Raw genomic sequence first — 16,218 nt, 5'->3', positions numbered from 1 at the left:
TCTCCCTGACATAAAGCTACTTAACTGCTCCTGAAGGCACCCTGCACCCTCCGAGGCGCCATCAGGACGGCGAAGGGGCCTCCAGGCAATCCGCCTGTGGGCTGCTGTGACTTTCGGGCCTCAGAAAACAGCATTTTTAAAAGAAATTCTGCTTTCTGTCAGCAGGGCGAAGGCTCCCCCCGCCTTCACGTTTATCTCCAGCTGCCACAGTTCAAAACGAGTCAAATAAAGCCAACGTCCGGTCCCGCGAAGTCGTCAGGCCCCGGCAGCCTGGAGTCGCGGGTGTGCCGCCCCAGCCCTTCTTCAACAGCGTGGCACCTCACCTGCCGGAGGCCGCGGGGGTCAGGGCGGGCCACGGGGTCGGTGACTACCACCGCTTCTAACGACAGCGATACCTTCCTGGAAAACACCTGTGCCGCTTACGTGTTCTCCTCCAGGAAGTCAGTCCTATGGTGGCACCGGGGCGCTAGTGATAAGGAGCTCGGGGGGGGGGGGGGCGTCCCGACTGCTGTCCTCAACTCACCGGACAGGTCCAGGTTGGGGGGGGGGGTCCGTCCATGTTTGCAAAGCTTGGGGGACCTCGTGGCAGAAGCAGAGTGAGGGAAGCTGGACAGCAGAGGCCCCAGGAAGCAGGTATGTGTGGGGCGCGGCCCTGGACCCTGCAGAGCCCAAGCCGTTGTAAGTGAAAGACGACTGCACGTATGATCGCATCAAACAGGATAACATACTTAGGAATACACCTGACCACGGAGGTGAGTTTTCTGTGAAAACTACCAAGGCTGCTGGATGAAATTAAAGATCACACAGCTACTAGGAAGTACACCCTGGGGTGCGTGGAGGGCTCGGTCGGTTAAGCGTCCGACTTCGGCTCAGGTCGTGATCTCACGGTTCGTGGGTTCGAGCCCCGCGTCGGGCTCTGTACTGACAGCTCAGAGCCTGGAGCTGCTTCGGATTCTGTGTCTTCCTGTCTCTCTGCCCCTCCCCTGCTCATTCTCTCTCTTTCTCTCTCTCTCTCCCTCTCTCAAAACATAAATAAATAAACATTAGAGAACAGTTAAAAAAAGAGGACGTACACCCCACGTTCCCGTACTGGAAGACTTACTGGACGAAGGTGTCTACACCACCCAGAATGACCTGGAGACCCAGTGCAGCCCTATCAAAGTCCCAACAACACGTGTTTGCAGAAACCGAAGAAATCTATGTGAGATCTCTGAACAGCCGAGACAGTCTTGAAAACAAACCACGTTGGATGTCTCACACTTCCTGATTTCAAAACCACACAAGTAGAGTTCTGCTGGCATCGAGACAGACTCACGGACCAAAGGGTTAGAGCAGAGAGCCCAGAATGAAGTCACCGTGCGTGGTCACGGATGCTGGTGAAGACACCGAGGCCATTCACTGGGGAGAGGACGGTCTTTGACAAATGGCGTGGGAACGCTGGACGTCCACGTGCAAAGAAAGGGGCTGGACCCTCGCCGCATGCCAGACTGAAGAACTGACTCAACACGGACCAATGGGCTGAATGTAAGAGCCAAACCTTAAACCTCCTAGAAGGAAACAGTGCCTTCACGACACTGCGTTTGGTGATGAGCTCTCGGAGAGGACACGAAAGGCACAAGTAACAAGAGAAAAAATCCACTAACTGGACTTCCTCAACGCTAAACCATTTTGTGAACACACAACAGTATCAACAGTGAAAAGGCCCACAGATCAGATTGAAGGGAGAAAGTGTTTTCAAACCATATATCTGATCAAGGATTAATATCCAGAATACTCCATGTATCCAGAGAACACAGCGGCACCAACAAAACAATTGTAAATGGGCAAAGCATTTGAATAGACGCTTCTCCAAGGAAGATACCCAGATAGCCGATAAGCATGCGAAAAGATGCTCTAACATCGTTAATCACTAGAGAAATGACGCCATCCACACCCGCTAGGAGGGCCGTTCTAAGAAAACACACAGAACGTAACAAGTGTTCGCAAGGAAGCGGAGGCCTGGGGCCCTGGGAGCCAGGGTCCAGTAAGTCTGCCTCTGGGCATCTGCCCCAAGATGCAGTCAGACATTTGTACACCCACGTTCACAGCAGCATCACTCACAACAGCCGGAAGGTGGAAACAGCCCACGTGTCCGTCAGCGGGTGAATCGAGAGCCGAGTGCGGTCTATCCATCCGCTGGAATATTATTCAGCCTCAAAGAGGAACGAGATTCTGACCCCTGCAGAAATTCACGAGCCTCGACGACGCCGTGCTGAGCACAACGAGCCGGTAACGAGAGGCGCACGGAGGTGCCGACACGCGGGCAGGGTCTGGGGCGGGGGCGGCGCGCTGCCGTTTAACGTGCTTGGATGAGAAAGGTCCAGAGACGGATGGTGACGGCCGGACAACAGCGTGAATGTATTCCCGCCCCCGAACCGCCACTTAGAGGCAGGTGAGCGGCACCTGTCACGTGATGTGTATTTTACCACAGTAACAACCCTCCGAAGCCGTGTAGTTGCTTGTGGTCTTGTCACCGAGTCGTCGTCCAGATTACAGGGATCACAAAGAAAGCGCCGTTTTCACGTCCAACACACCCCACGTGGAGTCCTGAAGCCACCCTGGCTGCACCTCATCACCCTCCTCTTGGCCACACTCGGCACGAGGAACCCCCCAAATTCTCAGGTGAAGCGCCCTCCTCAGGAGACTCGCTCAGAATTTCCCGAACAGACCACAGGCGGCCGACGCACACACGGGAGTCCCCGGAAATACCCCCTCTCTCCTCTGTGGCCAGGCGCCCCCCTAGAAGCTGGGTGCCCTCCCCGCCGAGACCCACTCCTCGGCCTGTGGTCTGTGGCAGTTGAGGGCCGTCAGGGGGCCACAGGCGGCCATGGGCCTCTCCCGGGAGGGGCTGGGAGCCCAGAGGCGGAGTCAGGGTTCAAGAAGATCCCGAGGCCGTAGGGGCCATCCGGGCACACCACTTCCAGCCTGGCTGTCTGCAGAGGACGTCAGCTTTGGGTCCTCGAGGCTCCCCTCACGGCCATCTGTCTCGCTGAGATGCCCTCCCTTCCTGCCCCAACTCTGTCCACACCCGGTCTTGCTCCTGCTCTGGGTGGAGCCACACTCAGAGGTAGGACACCTGCCCAGGAACCTGGGTTTTAACACGTGAACAACTTCTCCGCTGACTCCTCAGTGATCAGGTCACAACCAGACGTGTTCCTTTCCAATTATTCGGGGTTCTCTTACTTCTCAGTTCGGATGGTTTCCTAAGCTGGTGATGGCGTTTGCTGTGAAGAGTCAGGGTGACGGGCTGCCGGGTGGGGAGGAGGAAGGAGCCCTGGCCCCTCCAGCTTCTCCGAGGCTCTGGAATGCAGGAGCACCTGGCATGGGCGGGCATCCCTCTGTGCTGGGGTCCTTGCCCCGTGCACGCCCTCTGGGGTGACGGGAGCTCTCGCTCTGAGAGCTTCCTCTTCGTGGCCTCTTGCACGGTGGCCGGCTTGTGGGTCCCGGGGTGGGGGTGTGGGCTGCCCCCCCTTCAAGGGTCAAGGATGAGGCCTCGAGAGAGATGGGAAAGGTGGTGGGGGTCCAGGAGCCCCAGGGCAGGGGAGGCTGTGGGCATGATGGGGAAGGGCAGAGGACGGGGCATCCCAGAAAGCTCTGTGCCCACCCAGTACCTGCTGACCCTCAAGTATGTGACAGCCTGTGCGACACCTGTGCGGGACCCCTGGGCGTGACGGCCGTGGCTTCAGGGAGCCAAAGAGCCACTGGAGCTGGGTTACTGCCCACCTGCCTGCCCCCAGGCATCTGCTGGGTTTAGGAATAAAATCCACAAATTCTGTATGTGTGACGGCCGTGTTTCTGCGGTCCTTGCTTTCTCTCCTCATGGTGGCCGGGCTGTCCCTCCGCTCGCTCACATGCTGGCCCTGCTGATGCGTGCATGGCCTTACTCAAGTCAGCAAACGTTCCTGTGGGAACGTCTCGCTCCCACACCGTCTATGTCTAGCTAACGCCCAGCATGGCGACTGACCCGGGGGCCACCCAGGGATGGGGCCCCCCAGCAGATACGACACTCTTCTCTGTTCTTTTAGCCACAAGAAGGGTATGTTCTGGTTTCTCTTATTCTTCTCTACGTTCATTCGCCTAAATGAGTCTTAGACGTTCAACTTCATAAAAAAAAATGTTCCAATTATAAAAGTAACCCATGGGAAAAATGGGAAATCGCACAGTAGAGTAAAATAGAAGGAAAAGAACACCTTTAACCCCAGCGCCCCAGACAGCCGTGGGAACCTGGGCCTTCTTCCTCGTGGCTGGCTGACTCCGTATATGGGCCGCGGGGCTCCGGGTCAAGGGCAGAGAGGGGCGGGGCTGCACACTGGGAGGACGGGTCGCCACAGCAGGAAAGCCCCTGGGGCAGGAGTTCGAGCGTCCTCAGATTCGTGTCCAAGGCTCTGCTCTTTCCTCCCTCCCCAGAAGAAGTCAACAGTCAAAAAGGTCGAGCAAGACCTGCGAGGACAAGTTTGGGGTCCGCGCCGTCTGGTTGGACGGGACGGACGGCCATGGAGTATGATGATGTCCACGCTTCTGGTAAACGGTGGTTCTCTCACTGACACTGGGAATCCAGTATAAACATGGCACTGGGGCTTCTTCGACGCCATTAGAAGCCACTCCGCCACATTCGTCTACACCGCTGGCGAGCGTGTTGACGGAAAGCGTGCATACTGTCTCAACCCGAGGATGCGTCATGACTTACTTAGGCGAGTGGACGGTATTTCAATACTAACCTACAGTCAGACACTGTGAATGCTCCCGCGCTTGTCCTGAGACGCTTTCCTCATCCCAACTAAGTGTCTCTATATTAGCATTTACAACAGCCCCCGTGTCCACCGTCCCCTTCAAATTCAATCCAACACCCACAGGTGACTTTCAAGGTGACACATTCGCCCAGAGCTTTTACTAAACCTTTCTATGAAATATTTGCATACACATTCTGAAGATAAAACTTATTTTGAAATATCTGTGGCTTCATATGCAATTGAAACACTAATACAAGGACATTCCGCGTGCCCCTTACCTAGTTCCCCTGTGTTAAAACCACCGGGATGTTGACACTGATGCCCCATATGCGGGACGTGCATCCTGACACCCAGGTCCCTCCCTGTCCCCGCCTCCATAACCCCTGGCAATTGCTAATCTGTTTCCCATCTCTGTAATTTGTCATTTCGAGAGTATTATATAAATTGGAATCGTTAGATGATCATTTAGAGATTCGCATATTTTATTCAGCATAATTCCCTGAAGATTCATCCAAGTTATTGGGTGTGTTAATAGTTTACTCCTTGTGGCACCCGGGTGGCTCAGTTAGTTGAATGTCTGACTTTGGCCCAGGTCATGATCTCACAGTTCATGAGTGTGAGCCCCACATGGGGCTCACTGCTGTCAGCAGAGATCCCGTTTCAGATCCTCTGTCTCCCTCTCTCTCTGTCCCTCCCCCACTCACTCGCTCTCTCTCTGTCTCTCAAAAACAGGTAGACATTGAAAAAAAAATTGTTTATTCCTTCTCACTGCTGAGTAGTGTGTCGTGTGAGGACGTCTGTGGTGTAAGCATTCACCCATAGAGGGACATCGGATTGCGTCCGGTTTTCGACTATTACAAACAGCACTACTATAAACAGTTGTGTACAGGTTTTTGTGTGAATAGAAGTTGTCATTTCTCTGGGATAAATGCCCAGGAGTGTAACCACGGGGTCACGTGGTAGTTCCGTGACTGATTAGAAATGGCCAAACTATTTTTAGAGTGATCATATCATTTTCCATTCCTATCAGCAGTGTATGAGAGATCATTTCTCTACATCCTCATCAGTATTGGGGTTTATTTTTATTTCAGTCACTTTGATAAGTGTGTGATGATAACCTCTTTATAGTTTTAATTGCATTTCCCTAATAGCTAATGATGGACACCTTTCCATGTGCTCATTTAACATCTGTATATCATCTTCAGTGAAATATCTTTTCATATATTTTGTTCATTTAATTGCATATTTTGCTTGTGTTTTTTTTTGGGGGGGGTGGATTGCTATTGAGTTTTGAGAGTTCTTTTTATATTACAGATTTTGGTCCTTTATTGGATGTGTGGTTTGCAAATATTTTCTCTCACTTTAGGTTTTCCTTTCATGCTCTTAAATGGTCCTTTGAAGGGCAGTTTTTAATTTTCATAAGGTCAGATTTATCAAGTCTACTTTTCATGGATCATGCATTTGGTGTCAAGTCTATCGCTTATTTATTTTTGAGAGAGAGAGAGGCAGAGCACGAGCAGGGGAGGGGCAGAGAGAAGAGACACAGAATCTGAAGCAGACTCCAGGCTCCGAGCTGCCAGCACAGAGCCCGACGCGGGACTCGAACCCACGAACCGCAAGATCGTGACCTGAGCCGAAGTTGGACGCTCAACCGACTGAGCCACCCAGGCGTCCTGGTGTGAAGTCTAAAAACTATTTGCCTAACCCTAGATCCAAATGGTTTTCTCTCATTTTTTTCTAAAAGTCTCATAGCTGTACATTTTACATTTAAATTTATGATGCATTTTAAAAAATATTTATTTATTTATTTTGAGGGGGGGGGGAGGGGCAGAGAGAGAGAACCCCAAGCAGGCTCCATGCTGTCAGTTGTGGAGCCCCACCTGGGGCTTGATCTCACAACTGTGAGCTCATGAACCGAAATTAAGGGTCAGACACTTAACCGAGGTTAAGTATGAGGTTAGGTATGAGGTTCTTTTTTTCCCCACCTGTGGATGACCAGTTGCTTAACTGTCATTTGTTGTGATGACTCTGCTTCCTCCACTGACCTGGCTTTGCAGCTTTGTTACAAATCAGTTGGACATACTGGTGTGGGTCTGTATTCTGTTCCTTTGTTCTGTGCATCTCTCTGTCTCTCTGCCAGCATCACATGGTTCTGGCTCCTGGATCTATATAATGAACATTAATACTGGGTAGTGAGACCTGGTTTTCAAGATTGTTTGAGCTATGTTGGAGCTCACGCCTTCCCATATGAATTTCAGAATAAGCTGCCTATGTCTACAAAAATTCTTGTTGTGATTTTGACAGAAACATCATCAAATCCACAGATCAATTTGAGAAGAAGAGACAGGTAAACGATATAGGGTCTTCCAATCCATGAACATGGTATATCTTTTCATTTGTGTAGGTGGTTTTGGGGGTACATGCCTTGGAATTTTCTACACAGATAATCATACTATCTGCAAAGAGGAACAGTTCTATTTCTTCCTTTCCAACCTATACCATTTTTGTTTCCTTTTCCTGTTTTACCTACCTTCCAGTACTAGGTTGAGTAACAGTGGTGAGGGTGGACAGTTTTGTCTTGCTCCAGATCTTAGGGGAAAACATTCAGCCTCTTGCCATGTGTATGCTGTTAGCTTTAGGCTTTTGGGAGATGCTCTTTATCTGGTTAAATATCTATTTCTAGTTTTCTGAGAGTTTTCATTACAGGTGGGTGTTGGACCTTATCAAATGCTTTTTCTGCACCAGCTGATCTGACTGTGTATCTCTCCTGTGGATGTGGTAGATCACACTGGTTGATTTTTGAATACTGAGCCAGCCCTGCACACCTGCAGTAAATCTCACCTGGTCCAACAGCTTTATACATTGCTGGAGAAATCTGCTAATATTTTGCTTACAATTTTGTGTCTAAGTTCACGAAAACCACTGATCTGTAGTTCCTTTTCTGTGCTGTCTAGTGTGGTCTCCAGGTAGTGCTAGCCTCAGAAAGTGAGTTAGGAGTTCCCTCCTTTTTGTTGAATGTTTGATAGAATTAAGTCTTCTTCAAATGTTTGGTAGAATTTTCCAGTGAGACTACCTAGGCTTGAATATCTCCTTTCTTAGGAGTCTTAAAAGAATTTATTCCATTTTGTAAGGTGTATTAAGACTGGTGGGGCCCGTTTCAGCCCAGGGACAGGGCAGCCATGCAAGGCTGACTGAGCGAGCGGTGCAGGACTAGCCTGGCCCAAATGCAGGTGCCTACCTGGGGCACAGACCCTGGCCATGCGCTCAGGATCCCTCACGACCCCTGCAGGCTGGGTGCCCACAGTGGTAGACGAGGCATTTGAAGCCCAGAGCAGTGAAGGAGGCAGGGAAGAAGACTCGTGAAATCCCACAACTGCGGTGGGCCAGGGCAGTTAGCGTCATTCGGAAGCTCTTGTATTTTCTAGAAGAGAGGAACAGCCTTCTATTCTAGGGCGGCATGCCACAGTGCACCGTATGAGATGATTCAGGGGACGTGAGTGTCCTCCTTGCTGTGACTGAGGGTCAGGACAGAAGCCCCACAGAGCACTGGTACGCCCAGGCACCCGTGTGTGGCTGGAGGCAGATGGCACCAGGCTCTCAAGTGCAGACTCGGGATGGGATTTGGGGCATCACAACCGGGACCAGCTTTTCTGGTCGTGGTGTGACGGGGGCCAACCGCGTGAGTGGCTGTGGACCCATGCCCAAAGTGCTGCCAGGACCCAGATGACGGGAACAGTCAGGAGGGAAGGGGGCCGTCTGGGCCTGGGACAACAAGCTGGGAAAAGGGATTTTGAGTCAGAAAATGTCTTGGTCATTTGACTAGAAGATGTGTGCCCTTGAGCCCATCACTCAGTATGTTTCTCCTCTGTTGGAGCGAGCACACCTGCTTCAGGGTCTCTGTGAAGGTGAGTGCGTGATGTGTGCAGAAGGCATAAAGTTCGGGCGCCCACAATGCTCCCCTGGAGCCTGAACGTGCACCTCAAGGGCTCACTCAGGTGACAACACGTGCAGGCAAACAGGGGTGCGGGGCAAGTTGTGAAGTGTCTCGCGGGATGCAAGGAAAGCCCCGCGTGCGAACAGCCCTTACACGATGCACCCCTCGGAGACCCCCCTTTGGGGGAAGAACAGAGAACGAGAGCCCGCAGCCCTGCCCCTGACGCACCTCTGCGTTTCCAGGCGTGGAGCCGTGGTGCAGGCCAGCACGTGGGCCCGAGCCCGCCGCGCCCTGGGTCGACCCCTCTGGCTTGGAGTGAGCGCTGGGGCAGCGTCCCCAGAGTTCTTCCCAGGCGGCCTCAGGTTGGAGGCTGATTCTAGTAATGACCCTTAAAAGGATGAGGGAGTTCAGCCCCGATGGAAGCCTGACGCCCGACACAGAGCTGCGAGCCATGGGAGGGACTGAAGAAGAGAAAATGATGCAAAACCCCCACTTATTGTTAATTTCTAATTCTGGCCCCAAACCAGTGCGCGTTGGGAACGCAGGCCCCCCGGGAGGGAAGAAGCTGTTTTCCTCGGTGTTAACTTCACCTTCACCTGCCCCAGGAAGCTCCCGAGCGCTTATTCCTGGTCTCGGCCCGAAAGGGGGTCACCACCACGGTCTCGGGGCGAGTGCCAGCACCAGACAGCACAGCGAGGGGTCACTGCCGTGGTGAACGGAGACGCTGTGAGGAGCAGAGAAGCGTGTTCTGAAGCTTCCTCCCAGCGGGTGTTAATTGTGCCAACTTCTGAGAGCAGACGTCTGGTTCCGCGAGCTTTCTTCCCCAGGCCTGGCTAAGGTCAGAGAGCACGTCTGAAGAATCCCAGAATAATTCGCATTGCCGAGGGCCCCAGGCAATGCGCCAGCGGCTGGCCGAACACATCTTAGGAGACACCCATGTGATCCCGCCAAGCCCAACGGACCCCAAGCCCGGAGACGAGGTGAACAAAGCCCTTGCTGGCCAGACGGCCTGCAGGGCAGAGCCACCCCACGTGGGGTCAGAGGACGGGTGGACCGGCACGTCCGAGTGGGCACGGAAGGCTCCTTCGTGCATGCTGCCCTTCGTCCCGGGAGATGACGAGACTCTCGGCGGCAGGTGTGCGTCCCGGGAGACAGGCTCCCCCCGCTCGGTGGGGACGAGGCTCGAAGTCGCCCAGGACACTTGCGTGTCATAGTGCGGACATCAGGAAGACGGATGAGGGCGAGACACAACACGGACCACCCAGCTCAGCGTGTGCAGGTCAGACTCTCGCTGGGGACTTGAGCCCTGAGTCAGCTCTGGGTCAGCACCTGCTTGTCAGGACACGCTTGGCGACTTTTCTGAAGGTCACCCCTGCACCCCAGGCTTGCGTATCCACGCACGTGTGTGTGCACGTTTGTACACATGCATGCGTGTGCACTGGAGGCTTGTACATCTACCTGTATCTGTCTACGGCTCCTCCTGCCCCATGATTACACTTGAGATTTTAGAGGCTTGAGACACGTTTTCTAAGTCTGAGCAGACCCAGGTCACTCTAAATGCCCAGCCACGTCTCCTGACTCAGGAGGGTACATGGGTCCCCACGAGCGCAGACGGGCCCAAGGACAGCCGGCCAAGCGTGGGTGCTTGTGTGCTGGGCGACCCACCGCAGGCTGGAGGCAAATGCAAACAGTGTTGGGGGTGGGGGGGTGGGCACACAGTGTTCTGGGAACAAGTGCACGCCAGAACAGGGCACAGGAGAGCATCGCAGAGAAACTGAGGCCAGAGCAAGAGAAAGGTCAGCCTTCCCAACAGGTAAATACGACACTCAAGGCAGCAGGGGTTTCTGAGAACACACCCAGATAAGCCGGTATCTCCTGTGCACAGACACGCGTGTCCATGCACGTACTCACGTGTACACGTGTGTGCACACGCGACCCGAGGCCCAGAGGGACAGGGCCCGGACAGCAGCACGTACCCCACTTCACATGTTCTGCCCGTGAGGATGTCTCATAACGAGCATGTGTGACTCACAACCGAAAGGCATTCACTTTGGCATCTGAAGAGAGGAGTGGGTCGAGCAGGAGGGTGTGGGGGGTGCGGGCCCCCAAGGCCCCTGACGGACAATGTGACGTTAGTATCACGTGCCTTAGGCATTGATGCCTTGTGACCCAATTCAAAGTTTTTCAAGCATTTGTGTACAAAGATGCTATGTCAGTGGTGATTAGAATATGGACAAGCTAGAAACAGTCCACGGGGCCAACCGCAGGACACACGGACAGGTTCCGAGAGATCCGTGCAAAACGTGCTCAACAGAACAAGTGTGCAGGTGACACCGTGTGCCGCTGCTGGTAGGTGGGGTGATTGATTCTGCGCACGGACACCGAGCGACAGGGGAAACGTCCTTGTCAACCCGCAGCCACTGCCTGCGGAGAGCGGAAACCACACAGGGTTTTCAAACGTATGCTTCTCCTTACTCTCTGTCTCCGACGCGGGCTCGTTTCGAAAGGAGGGAAAAGCAGAAACAGGTATTTTAACATCGTATTCGTCGCATCTGGAAACACGACAAACTGTACGAGTTCCTGGGGCCCAGTGCCGGCTCACTGCCTTTGCTGGGAAACGGTCCCCTCACAGTTCCCAGAAAAGAGCGTCAGCCCAGACATGACCCACGCGCCGGCCCCACCGGGAAGGGTGGCCCTGTCATTAGGCTCCTGCCAGATCCGGGGACGTGGCCTGTGCGGGACCAGGGTCCGTCCACAGCCCTGGGTCAGACCGCAGCGCCCATGCCGCCCGAGACGGGTGCGTCTCAGCCCCAACCCCGGCCGGCGGGAGGGCCCCTCGGGAGCCGCCGACGTCGCGGGCTGCTTGGAAAAACAACGTGTCACGACTACCAGAGGGAAAGAGTCCCCTTGTGTCTCCTCAGCGCTGCCCACCGGCTCCTACACCTGCACTTCCCCCAGGCCCTAGAATTTTTCTATTTCTAAAGCGTTGACTCCTGAGGAAGCCAGCGAAACACGTTTCTTATCTTTCCTCATCTAAATGATGTCTTTGTCTTCTTCGGTGGAAAATTGCAGGGGAATTTGTTCACGGTCAGAAACTGTCCTTTTCTTGAAGGAAACACGGAGCCGAGCGAGCGCGAGCTCAGAGAGACTCCAGAAGTCGGGGCGCTGCCCGTTCCTGACACCACGGTCGAGCCTCACAGACGCCAAGTTTCCCTCCTGTGACCGAACAGCCACGCGACACAACAAGCACTGATTTTTCATGCATTTTATTTTACCAAACATTTCATTCCGTTGCATTAATTGCTATGATGTGAAATAAAACTCGTCGTGCGGCTTACCTTCCCGTTAATGTGCACACGAAGACGCCTCCTCCACACCCCCCAAGAAGAGAGAAGGGGAACAGGAAGGGAACCCTTGTCCTGGCTTTACCAGACACGGGCTCGCCTGTCTGCTCTGGGGGGTGATCAGAAACCCCGCTGGGCTGCACCTGCGACTCTGCCCAGCGGGACCCCCCCGAGCCTGACCGCGAGCGGAGGAAGCACGACCATGTGGGGAGCCTGCCAGGCGCCCCTCAGCAAGGGCAGGGCCCGACCTCAGTGCTGGTCCCGGCCCCTTGTGCTCCGGGACCCATGCCAGCCTGGGCTACCCAACTGGGAGCTTTTGGAAATTTCTACAGCTAAGCGCAGAGACAGACTTGGGCGCCTCAAGGCACACACGGTCAGGGGACTGTCCTTATTTTGAACCCACAGTAAGAAATACATCGTATATTGTCCACACACACAAAACGGCACCTGTGAGATACCAAATTCTGATACCTTCTCTTCTCTATCTTGTTACAGAAATGCCAGTCACAACCCACAAACGAGCGTTTCCAGCCTTCCAAATGATGAGAATTACCCAGAATTCGTGTTGAGAATCTGAATCCCCGGGCCCCACCTGACCCACCAGACTGGACCCGAGAGAGGTGTCCTGGGGGCAGGCGTCCACCCAATGCACTGATTTCACGCCCCTCCAGGGCCCAGGGCGTGTGTGGGGACAGCCAGCCAGGGGCACAGAAGGTCCTGGAAGCCACACCAGCGGGCGGCAGACGCTCTGTGCACCCAACCCTCCCGAGTGCACTGGGGCCAGGCAGGTGCAGGTCAGAGCCCAGTCAGGAACGTGACCGCCACACAGGCTCTCCCACGGGTGCTAAGCCTTTACAGAAATAAATCTGCCTCTTCAGGGTACATTGTGTAAAAAGTGCTGACGTTCAGATTAGACTGAGGGTTTCTCTGGGCCCGTAATTCTCGCCTTTGATTTTCGTGTGCCCAACACACTCAAGCCTGATCCGAGATTTAAACTTCATTGTTCAAATATCTGAGAAGGTTAAACATATCCAGGAATTTCATTAAATTCTGGGAACTGCCACCCAGGGCTCTGACCACGCCAGCTTGTCCACGGGAGGCCGAGCCGAGGGCTGGGACAGAGCCGCTGTGGCCTGTGGCACGGTGCCTGGCGGCCGATGGGAGACACTGCTGGGTCTACAGGCGTCGTGAAGTCCCCGCCCCGTGCTGGGCAGGAGCGGCTGAGGGGCACTGAGCCTGGCCCCTCAGGGGCACCCCTGGGAGCTGGCACCCGCGTTTCTGTGAATTCTCTCTCTCTCTCTGTCTTACCTTCCCTAATTGAACAGAGCAACGAAAAGGTCTTCTGTGCTATTTAAACACTATACTTCAATTAGCCTTTTCCTAAGCATAAATCAATACAATACTGGTGTTTCCATTTTGAGTGAATATATTCCTAACTTCCTTTTTCGGGATGCAAGTTTCTCCTCCAAACATCAGAAAGCTAAGACACGGCTCGTCCCAGCCCTGTCATCTGTTGCGGGAGGAATCAGAAAACACAAGCAGTCGACGACAGACTGGCTGACATCTCCCGTCCCACGAGGCCCAGGACCTCTGCGCCGGCCCTCCCAGGAACGTGCACCCTTAGCTGTCGGGGGGGTCTTAACAACAGGAGCCAGTAAGCAGCCTGTGCCCTGCCGCAAGTCTGGCTTCACCTGTCGCAAGAAGAGGCCGAAGCAGCCCGTTCACAGGGTTCCTTCAGGAATTCTGTGACTGCGGGTCGACCCAACTCGGCCTTCCCCCGGTGATGTCTTTACACTCGGCATTCGGTCCGCTTGCTTCTCAAAGTGGTTTCTGACTTAAGTTTGCTCTCACGAACGAACCCGCTTGTTAAGTGGAGCCCGGCAAAGACTGCAGGGGCCCCTAGGTGAGCCCCTAGGCCGAGCCAGGAGCTGGCCTCAGAGCCCAGGGACAGGAAGTGCCGGATGGCTATCTCTTTAACCTCGCGGTGGCCCTGCGTGCCTCTCAAGCTTGGAAGCGCCCACTAAGCTCACGAAAAGGCTGCGTGGGGTCCGGGAGCCTGGCTGCAGCCCTGACCAGTCCCAGGGCCATCCTCCGCACGGTGGGAGAGCCAGGTGCCAGGAGCCGGCCCTCACCTGGCTCCCTTCACTGTGTCACTGTCCTCAGACACGGCCCGCCCGGGCTCCCTGGTGCCGCCCTGACTCGGTCGGACCGTGAGCGGGCCCTCAGGCAGCGGGGGCTCCCCGGCTTTGCCCCTAAAATATCCCTGTTCCTCACGCAATTGCCCGTCCGTGCACAGGTGCTCAGGTACTATGACACACTCGGCCACGCGTCTTGGACCCCCCCACCCCCCGCACCCACCTCGTCTGGAAAAGCCCACCTTCCCCATCTCTCAGATCCTCTGCGGCCTCCTGGTCCCCCAGCACCACCCCCCCCCCCACGGTGCTGCCCCCCCCCCCCCGGCTCCCACCCCCACACATCCGCACTTGCTGCAGAAGCGGAGAACTCCCTCCCACTGCAAACACTCCTCGGCTAGTCCTGCCCTCCTGGCGCCTGAGTAAGACGCGCTGCAGCCGGAACCGTGGGACAGGAGGAGGAAGAGGCTGCTGAGCCCTGGGCTGCCAAGTCCTCCCCAGACACTCAGACCCCACCTGCTCGTGCCAGGGCAAACCCCAACGCCTTACCGCTTCCCATCAGCCTGTGTGTTCCACACGACCTACTGATTACAGCACATACACCTGTAATTATGACAACGCAGCTCCCAGCCACACACGGGGTAGGAACTCTTAATTGCAACTCCAACAATTAATCAGGCAGCACATATTTTCTGAGCATCTGGCATGCGCAGGACTCGGTGCCAGGCATGGAAAAGGAACGCCTCACAGCCTCCCCGCTTCTGAGCCAGCTAAGAACACACTTCCCTCCTTTTCTCCCCATGCCTACAGAAACACCCATTTTTTCTTGAATTATGGAAATCTCAAGGTATAAAAAAAACTTTTGCAAAGTGGAATATATAAATTGTAAGAGGAAAGAGATCAGAGCGCTATTTGGCACTGGCCTTGGAAAGAATCTCGAAGTTGATTTCTTAACCTGTCTCCAGTTAAGACACAAATATGTCTTTTCTTAGCCACAGCGTGTGATTCTTAGTGTGTGTGTGGCCGGTGCACGCCAGGGAGCCACAGCTAAGTGGATGTCACCCCCCAGCCGCAACGCGCCCTCCCCACAATTCACAGTTTAAGAGAACCCAGAGCAGGGCACCTGGCTGGCCCAATCGGTCACGCACCTGACTCTTGGCTTCGGCTCAGGTCACGATCTCCCGGTTTGTGAGTTCGAACCCCGTGTTGGGCTCTGCGCCGATGGCACAGAGCCTGCTTGGGTTCCCTCTCTGCCTAGTCTGCCCCTCCCCTGATAGTGCACGTGCTCTCCCAAAATAAATAAACTTAAATAAAAAAAGAGAAAAAAAAAGAGAGAACCCAGAGCAGTCCCATCCCATTCACTAACTGGGACTGTCAGGGACAGGGAGCCCCGGGAGGACGGCAGCACCCACTGCACAACCCCAGAGACGGTGCCGGCTGACGGGCCACGCTGCGGCTGAAGCGTGTCTGGGCTTTGCGGGCTCCATCCTGGCATCTCGGCAGAAACAGAACCATCTCGTGACTCCCTCCACTGGGTTTTCCTTCCGGGTAGACAGGATGACCTGGGAGCGCTCCCCTAACTGACCTCAGCAGCAGCCCCATCCCCTCCCCGGACAGGGCTGGGAAGTGAACCAATACTGAACCACGGAGGTCGGTCGTTCTGTGACGCTTCAACAGAGTCAAGTCCATTTTACAGCCACTACTTGGCCCAAACACCGACCTTGAGCACACACTTGAGGAAACCATGCGTCTTTGCAGCCCAGGGAAGAGGGAGGAGAAAGGGAGGCCTGGGACCGGGGAAAGGACTTTCAAGGGATTCTAAAGACCACGTAGAATTCACTGGAGTCCACCACGCGCCTGGGCTGGGGTTTCTGTCCGGGTGACAAAGGGAGTAACCGCCCGGGACCGTGGCCCTGTTCAGGGGCCGGAAACCTCTGGAACAGGGCAGGCAGGAAGAACTCCACCGTGACCCCCAAACCGCCGGGACACAAGCACACGCAGGCGCATGCAACCCCCTCAGCACCGCGCCCCTCGCCCCC

The 16,218-nt window shown here is 54.7% G+C and overlaps 1 protein-coding gene across 1 annotated transcript in view; it reads right to left on the bottom strand.

Moving 5' to 3' along the window:
• Positions 1-16,218, bottom strand: part of KCNG2 (potassium voltage-gated channel modifier subfamily G member 2) — a 69,887-nt gene that overhangs the window by 52,443 nt on the left and 1,226 nt on the right. The gene's annotated exons all lie outside the window — the stretch shown is intronic.

This window comes from Felis catus, chromosome D3 (assembly GCF_018350175.1).
Source record: "Felis catus isolate Fca126 chromosome D3, F.catus_Fca126_mat1.0, whole genome shotgun sequence".
Lineage (NCBI taxonomy): Eukaryota > Metazoa > Chordata > Mammalia > Carnivora > Felidae > Felis > Felis catus.
The sequence above is the reverse complement of the archived record's forward strand: the minus strand, read 5'-3'. Positions and strand labels throughout refer to the sequence as shown.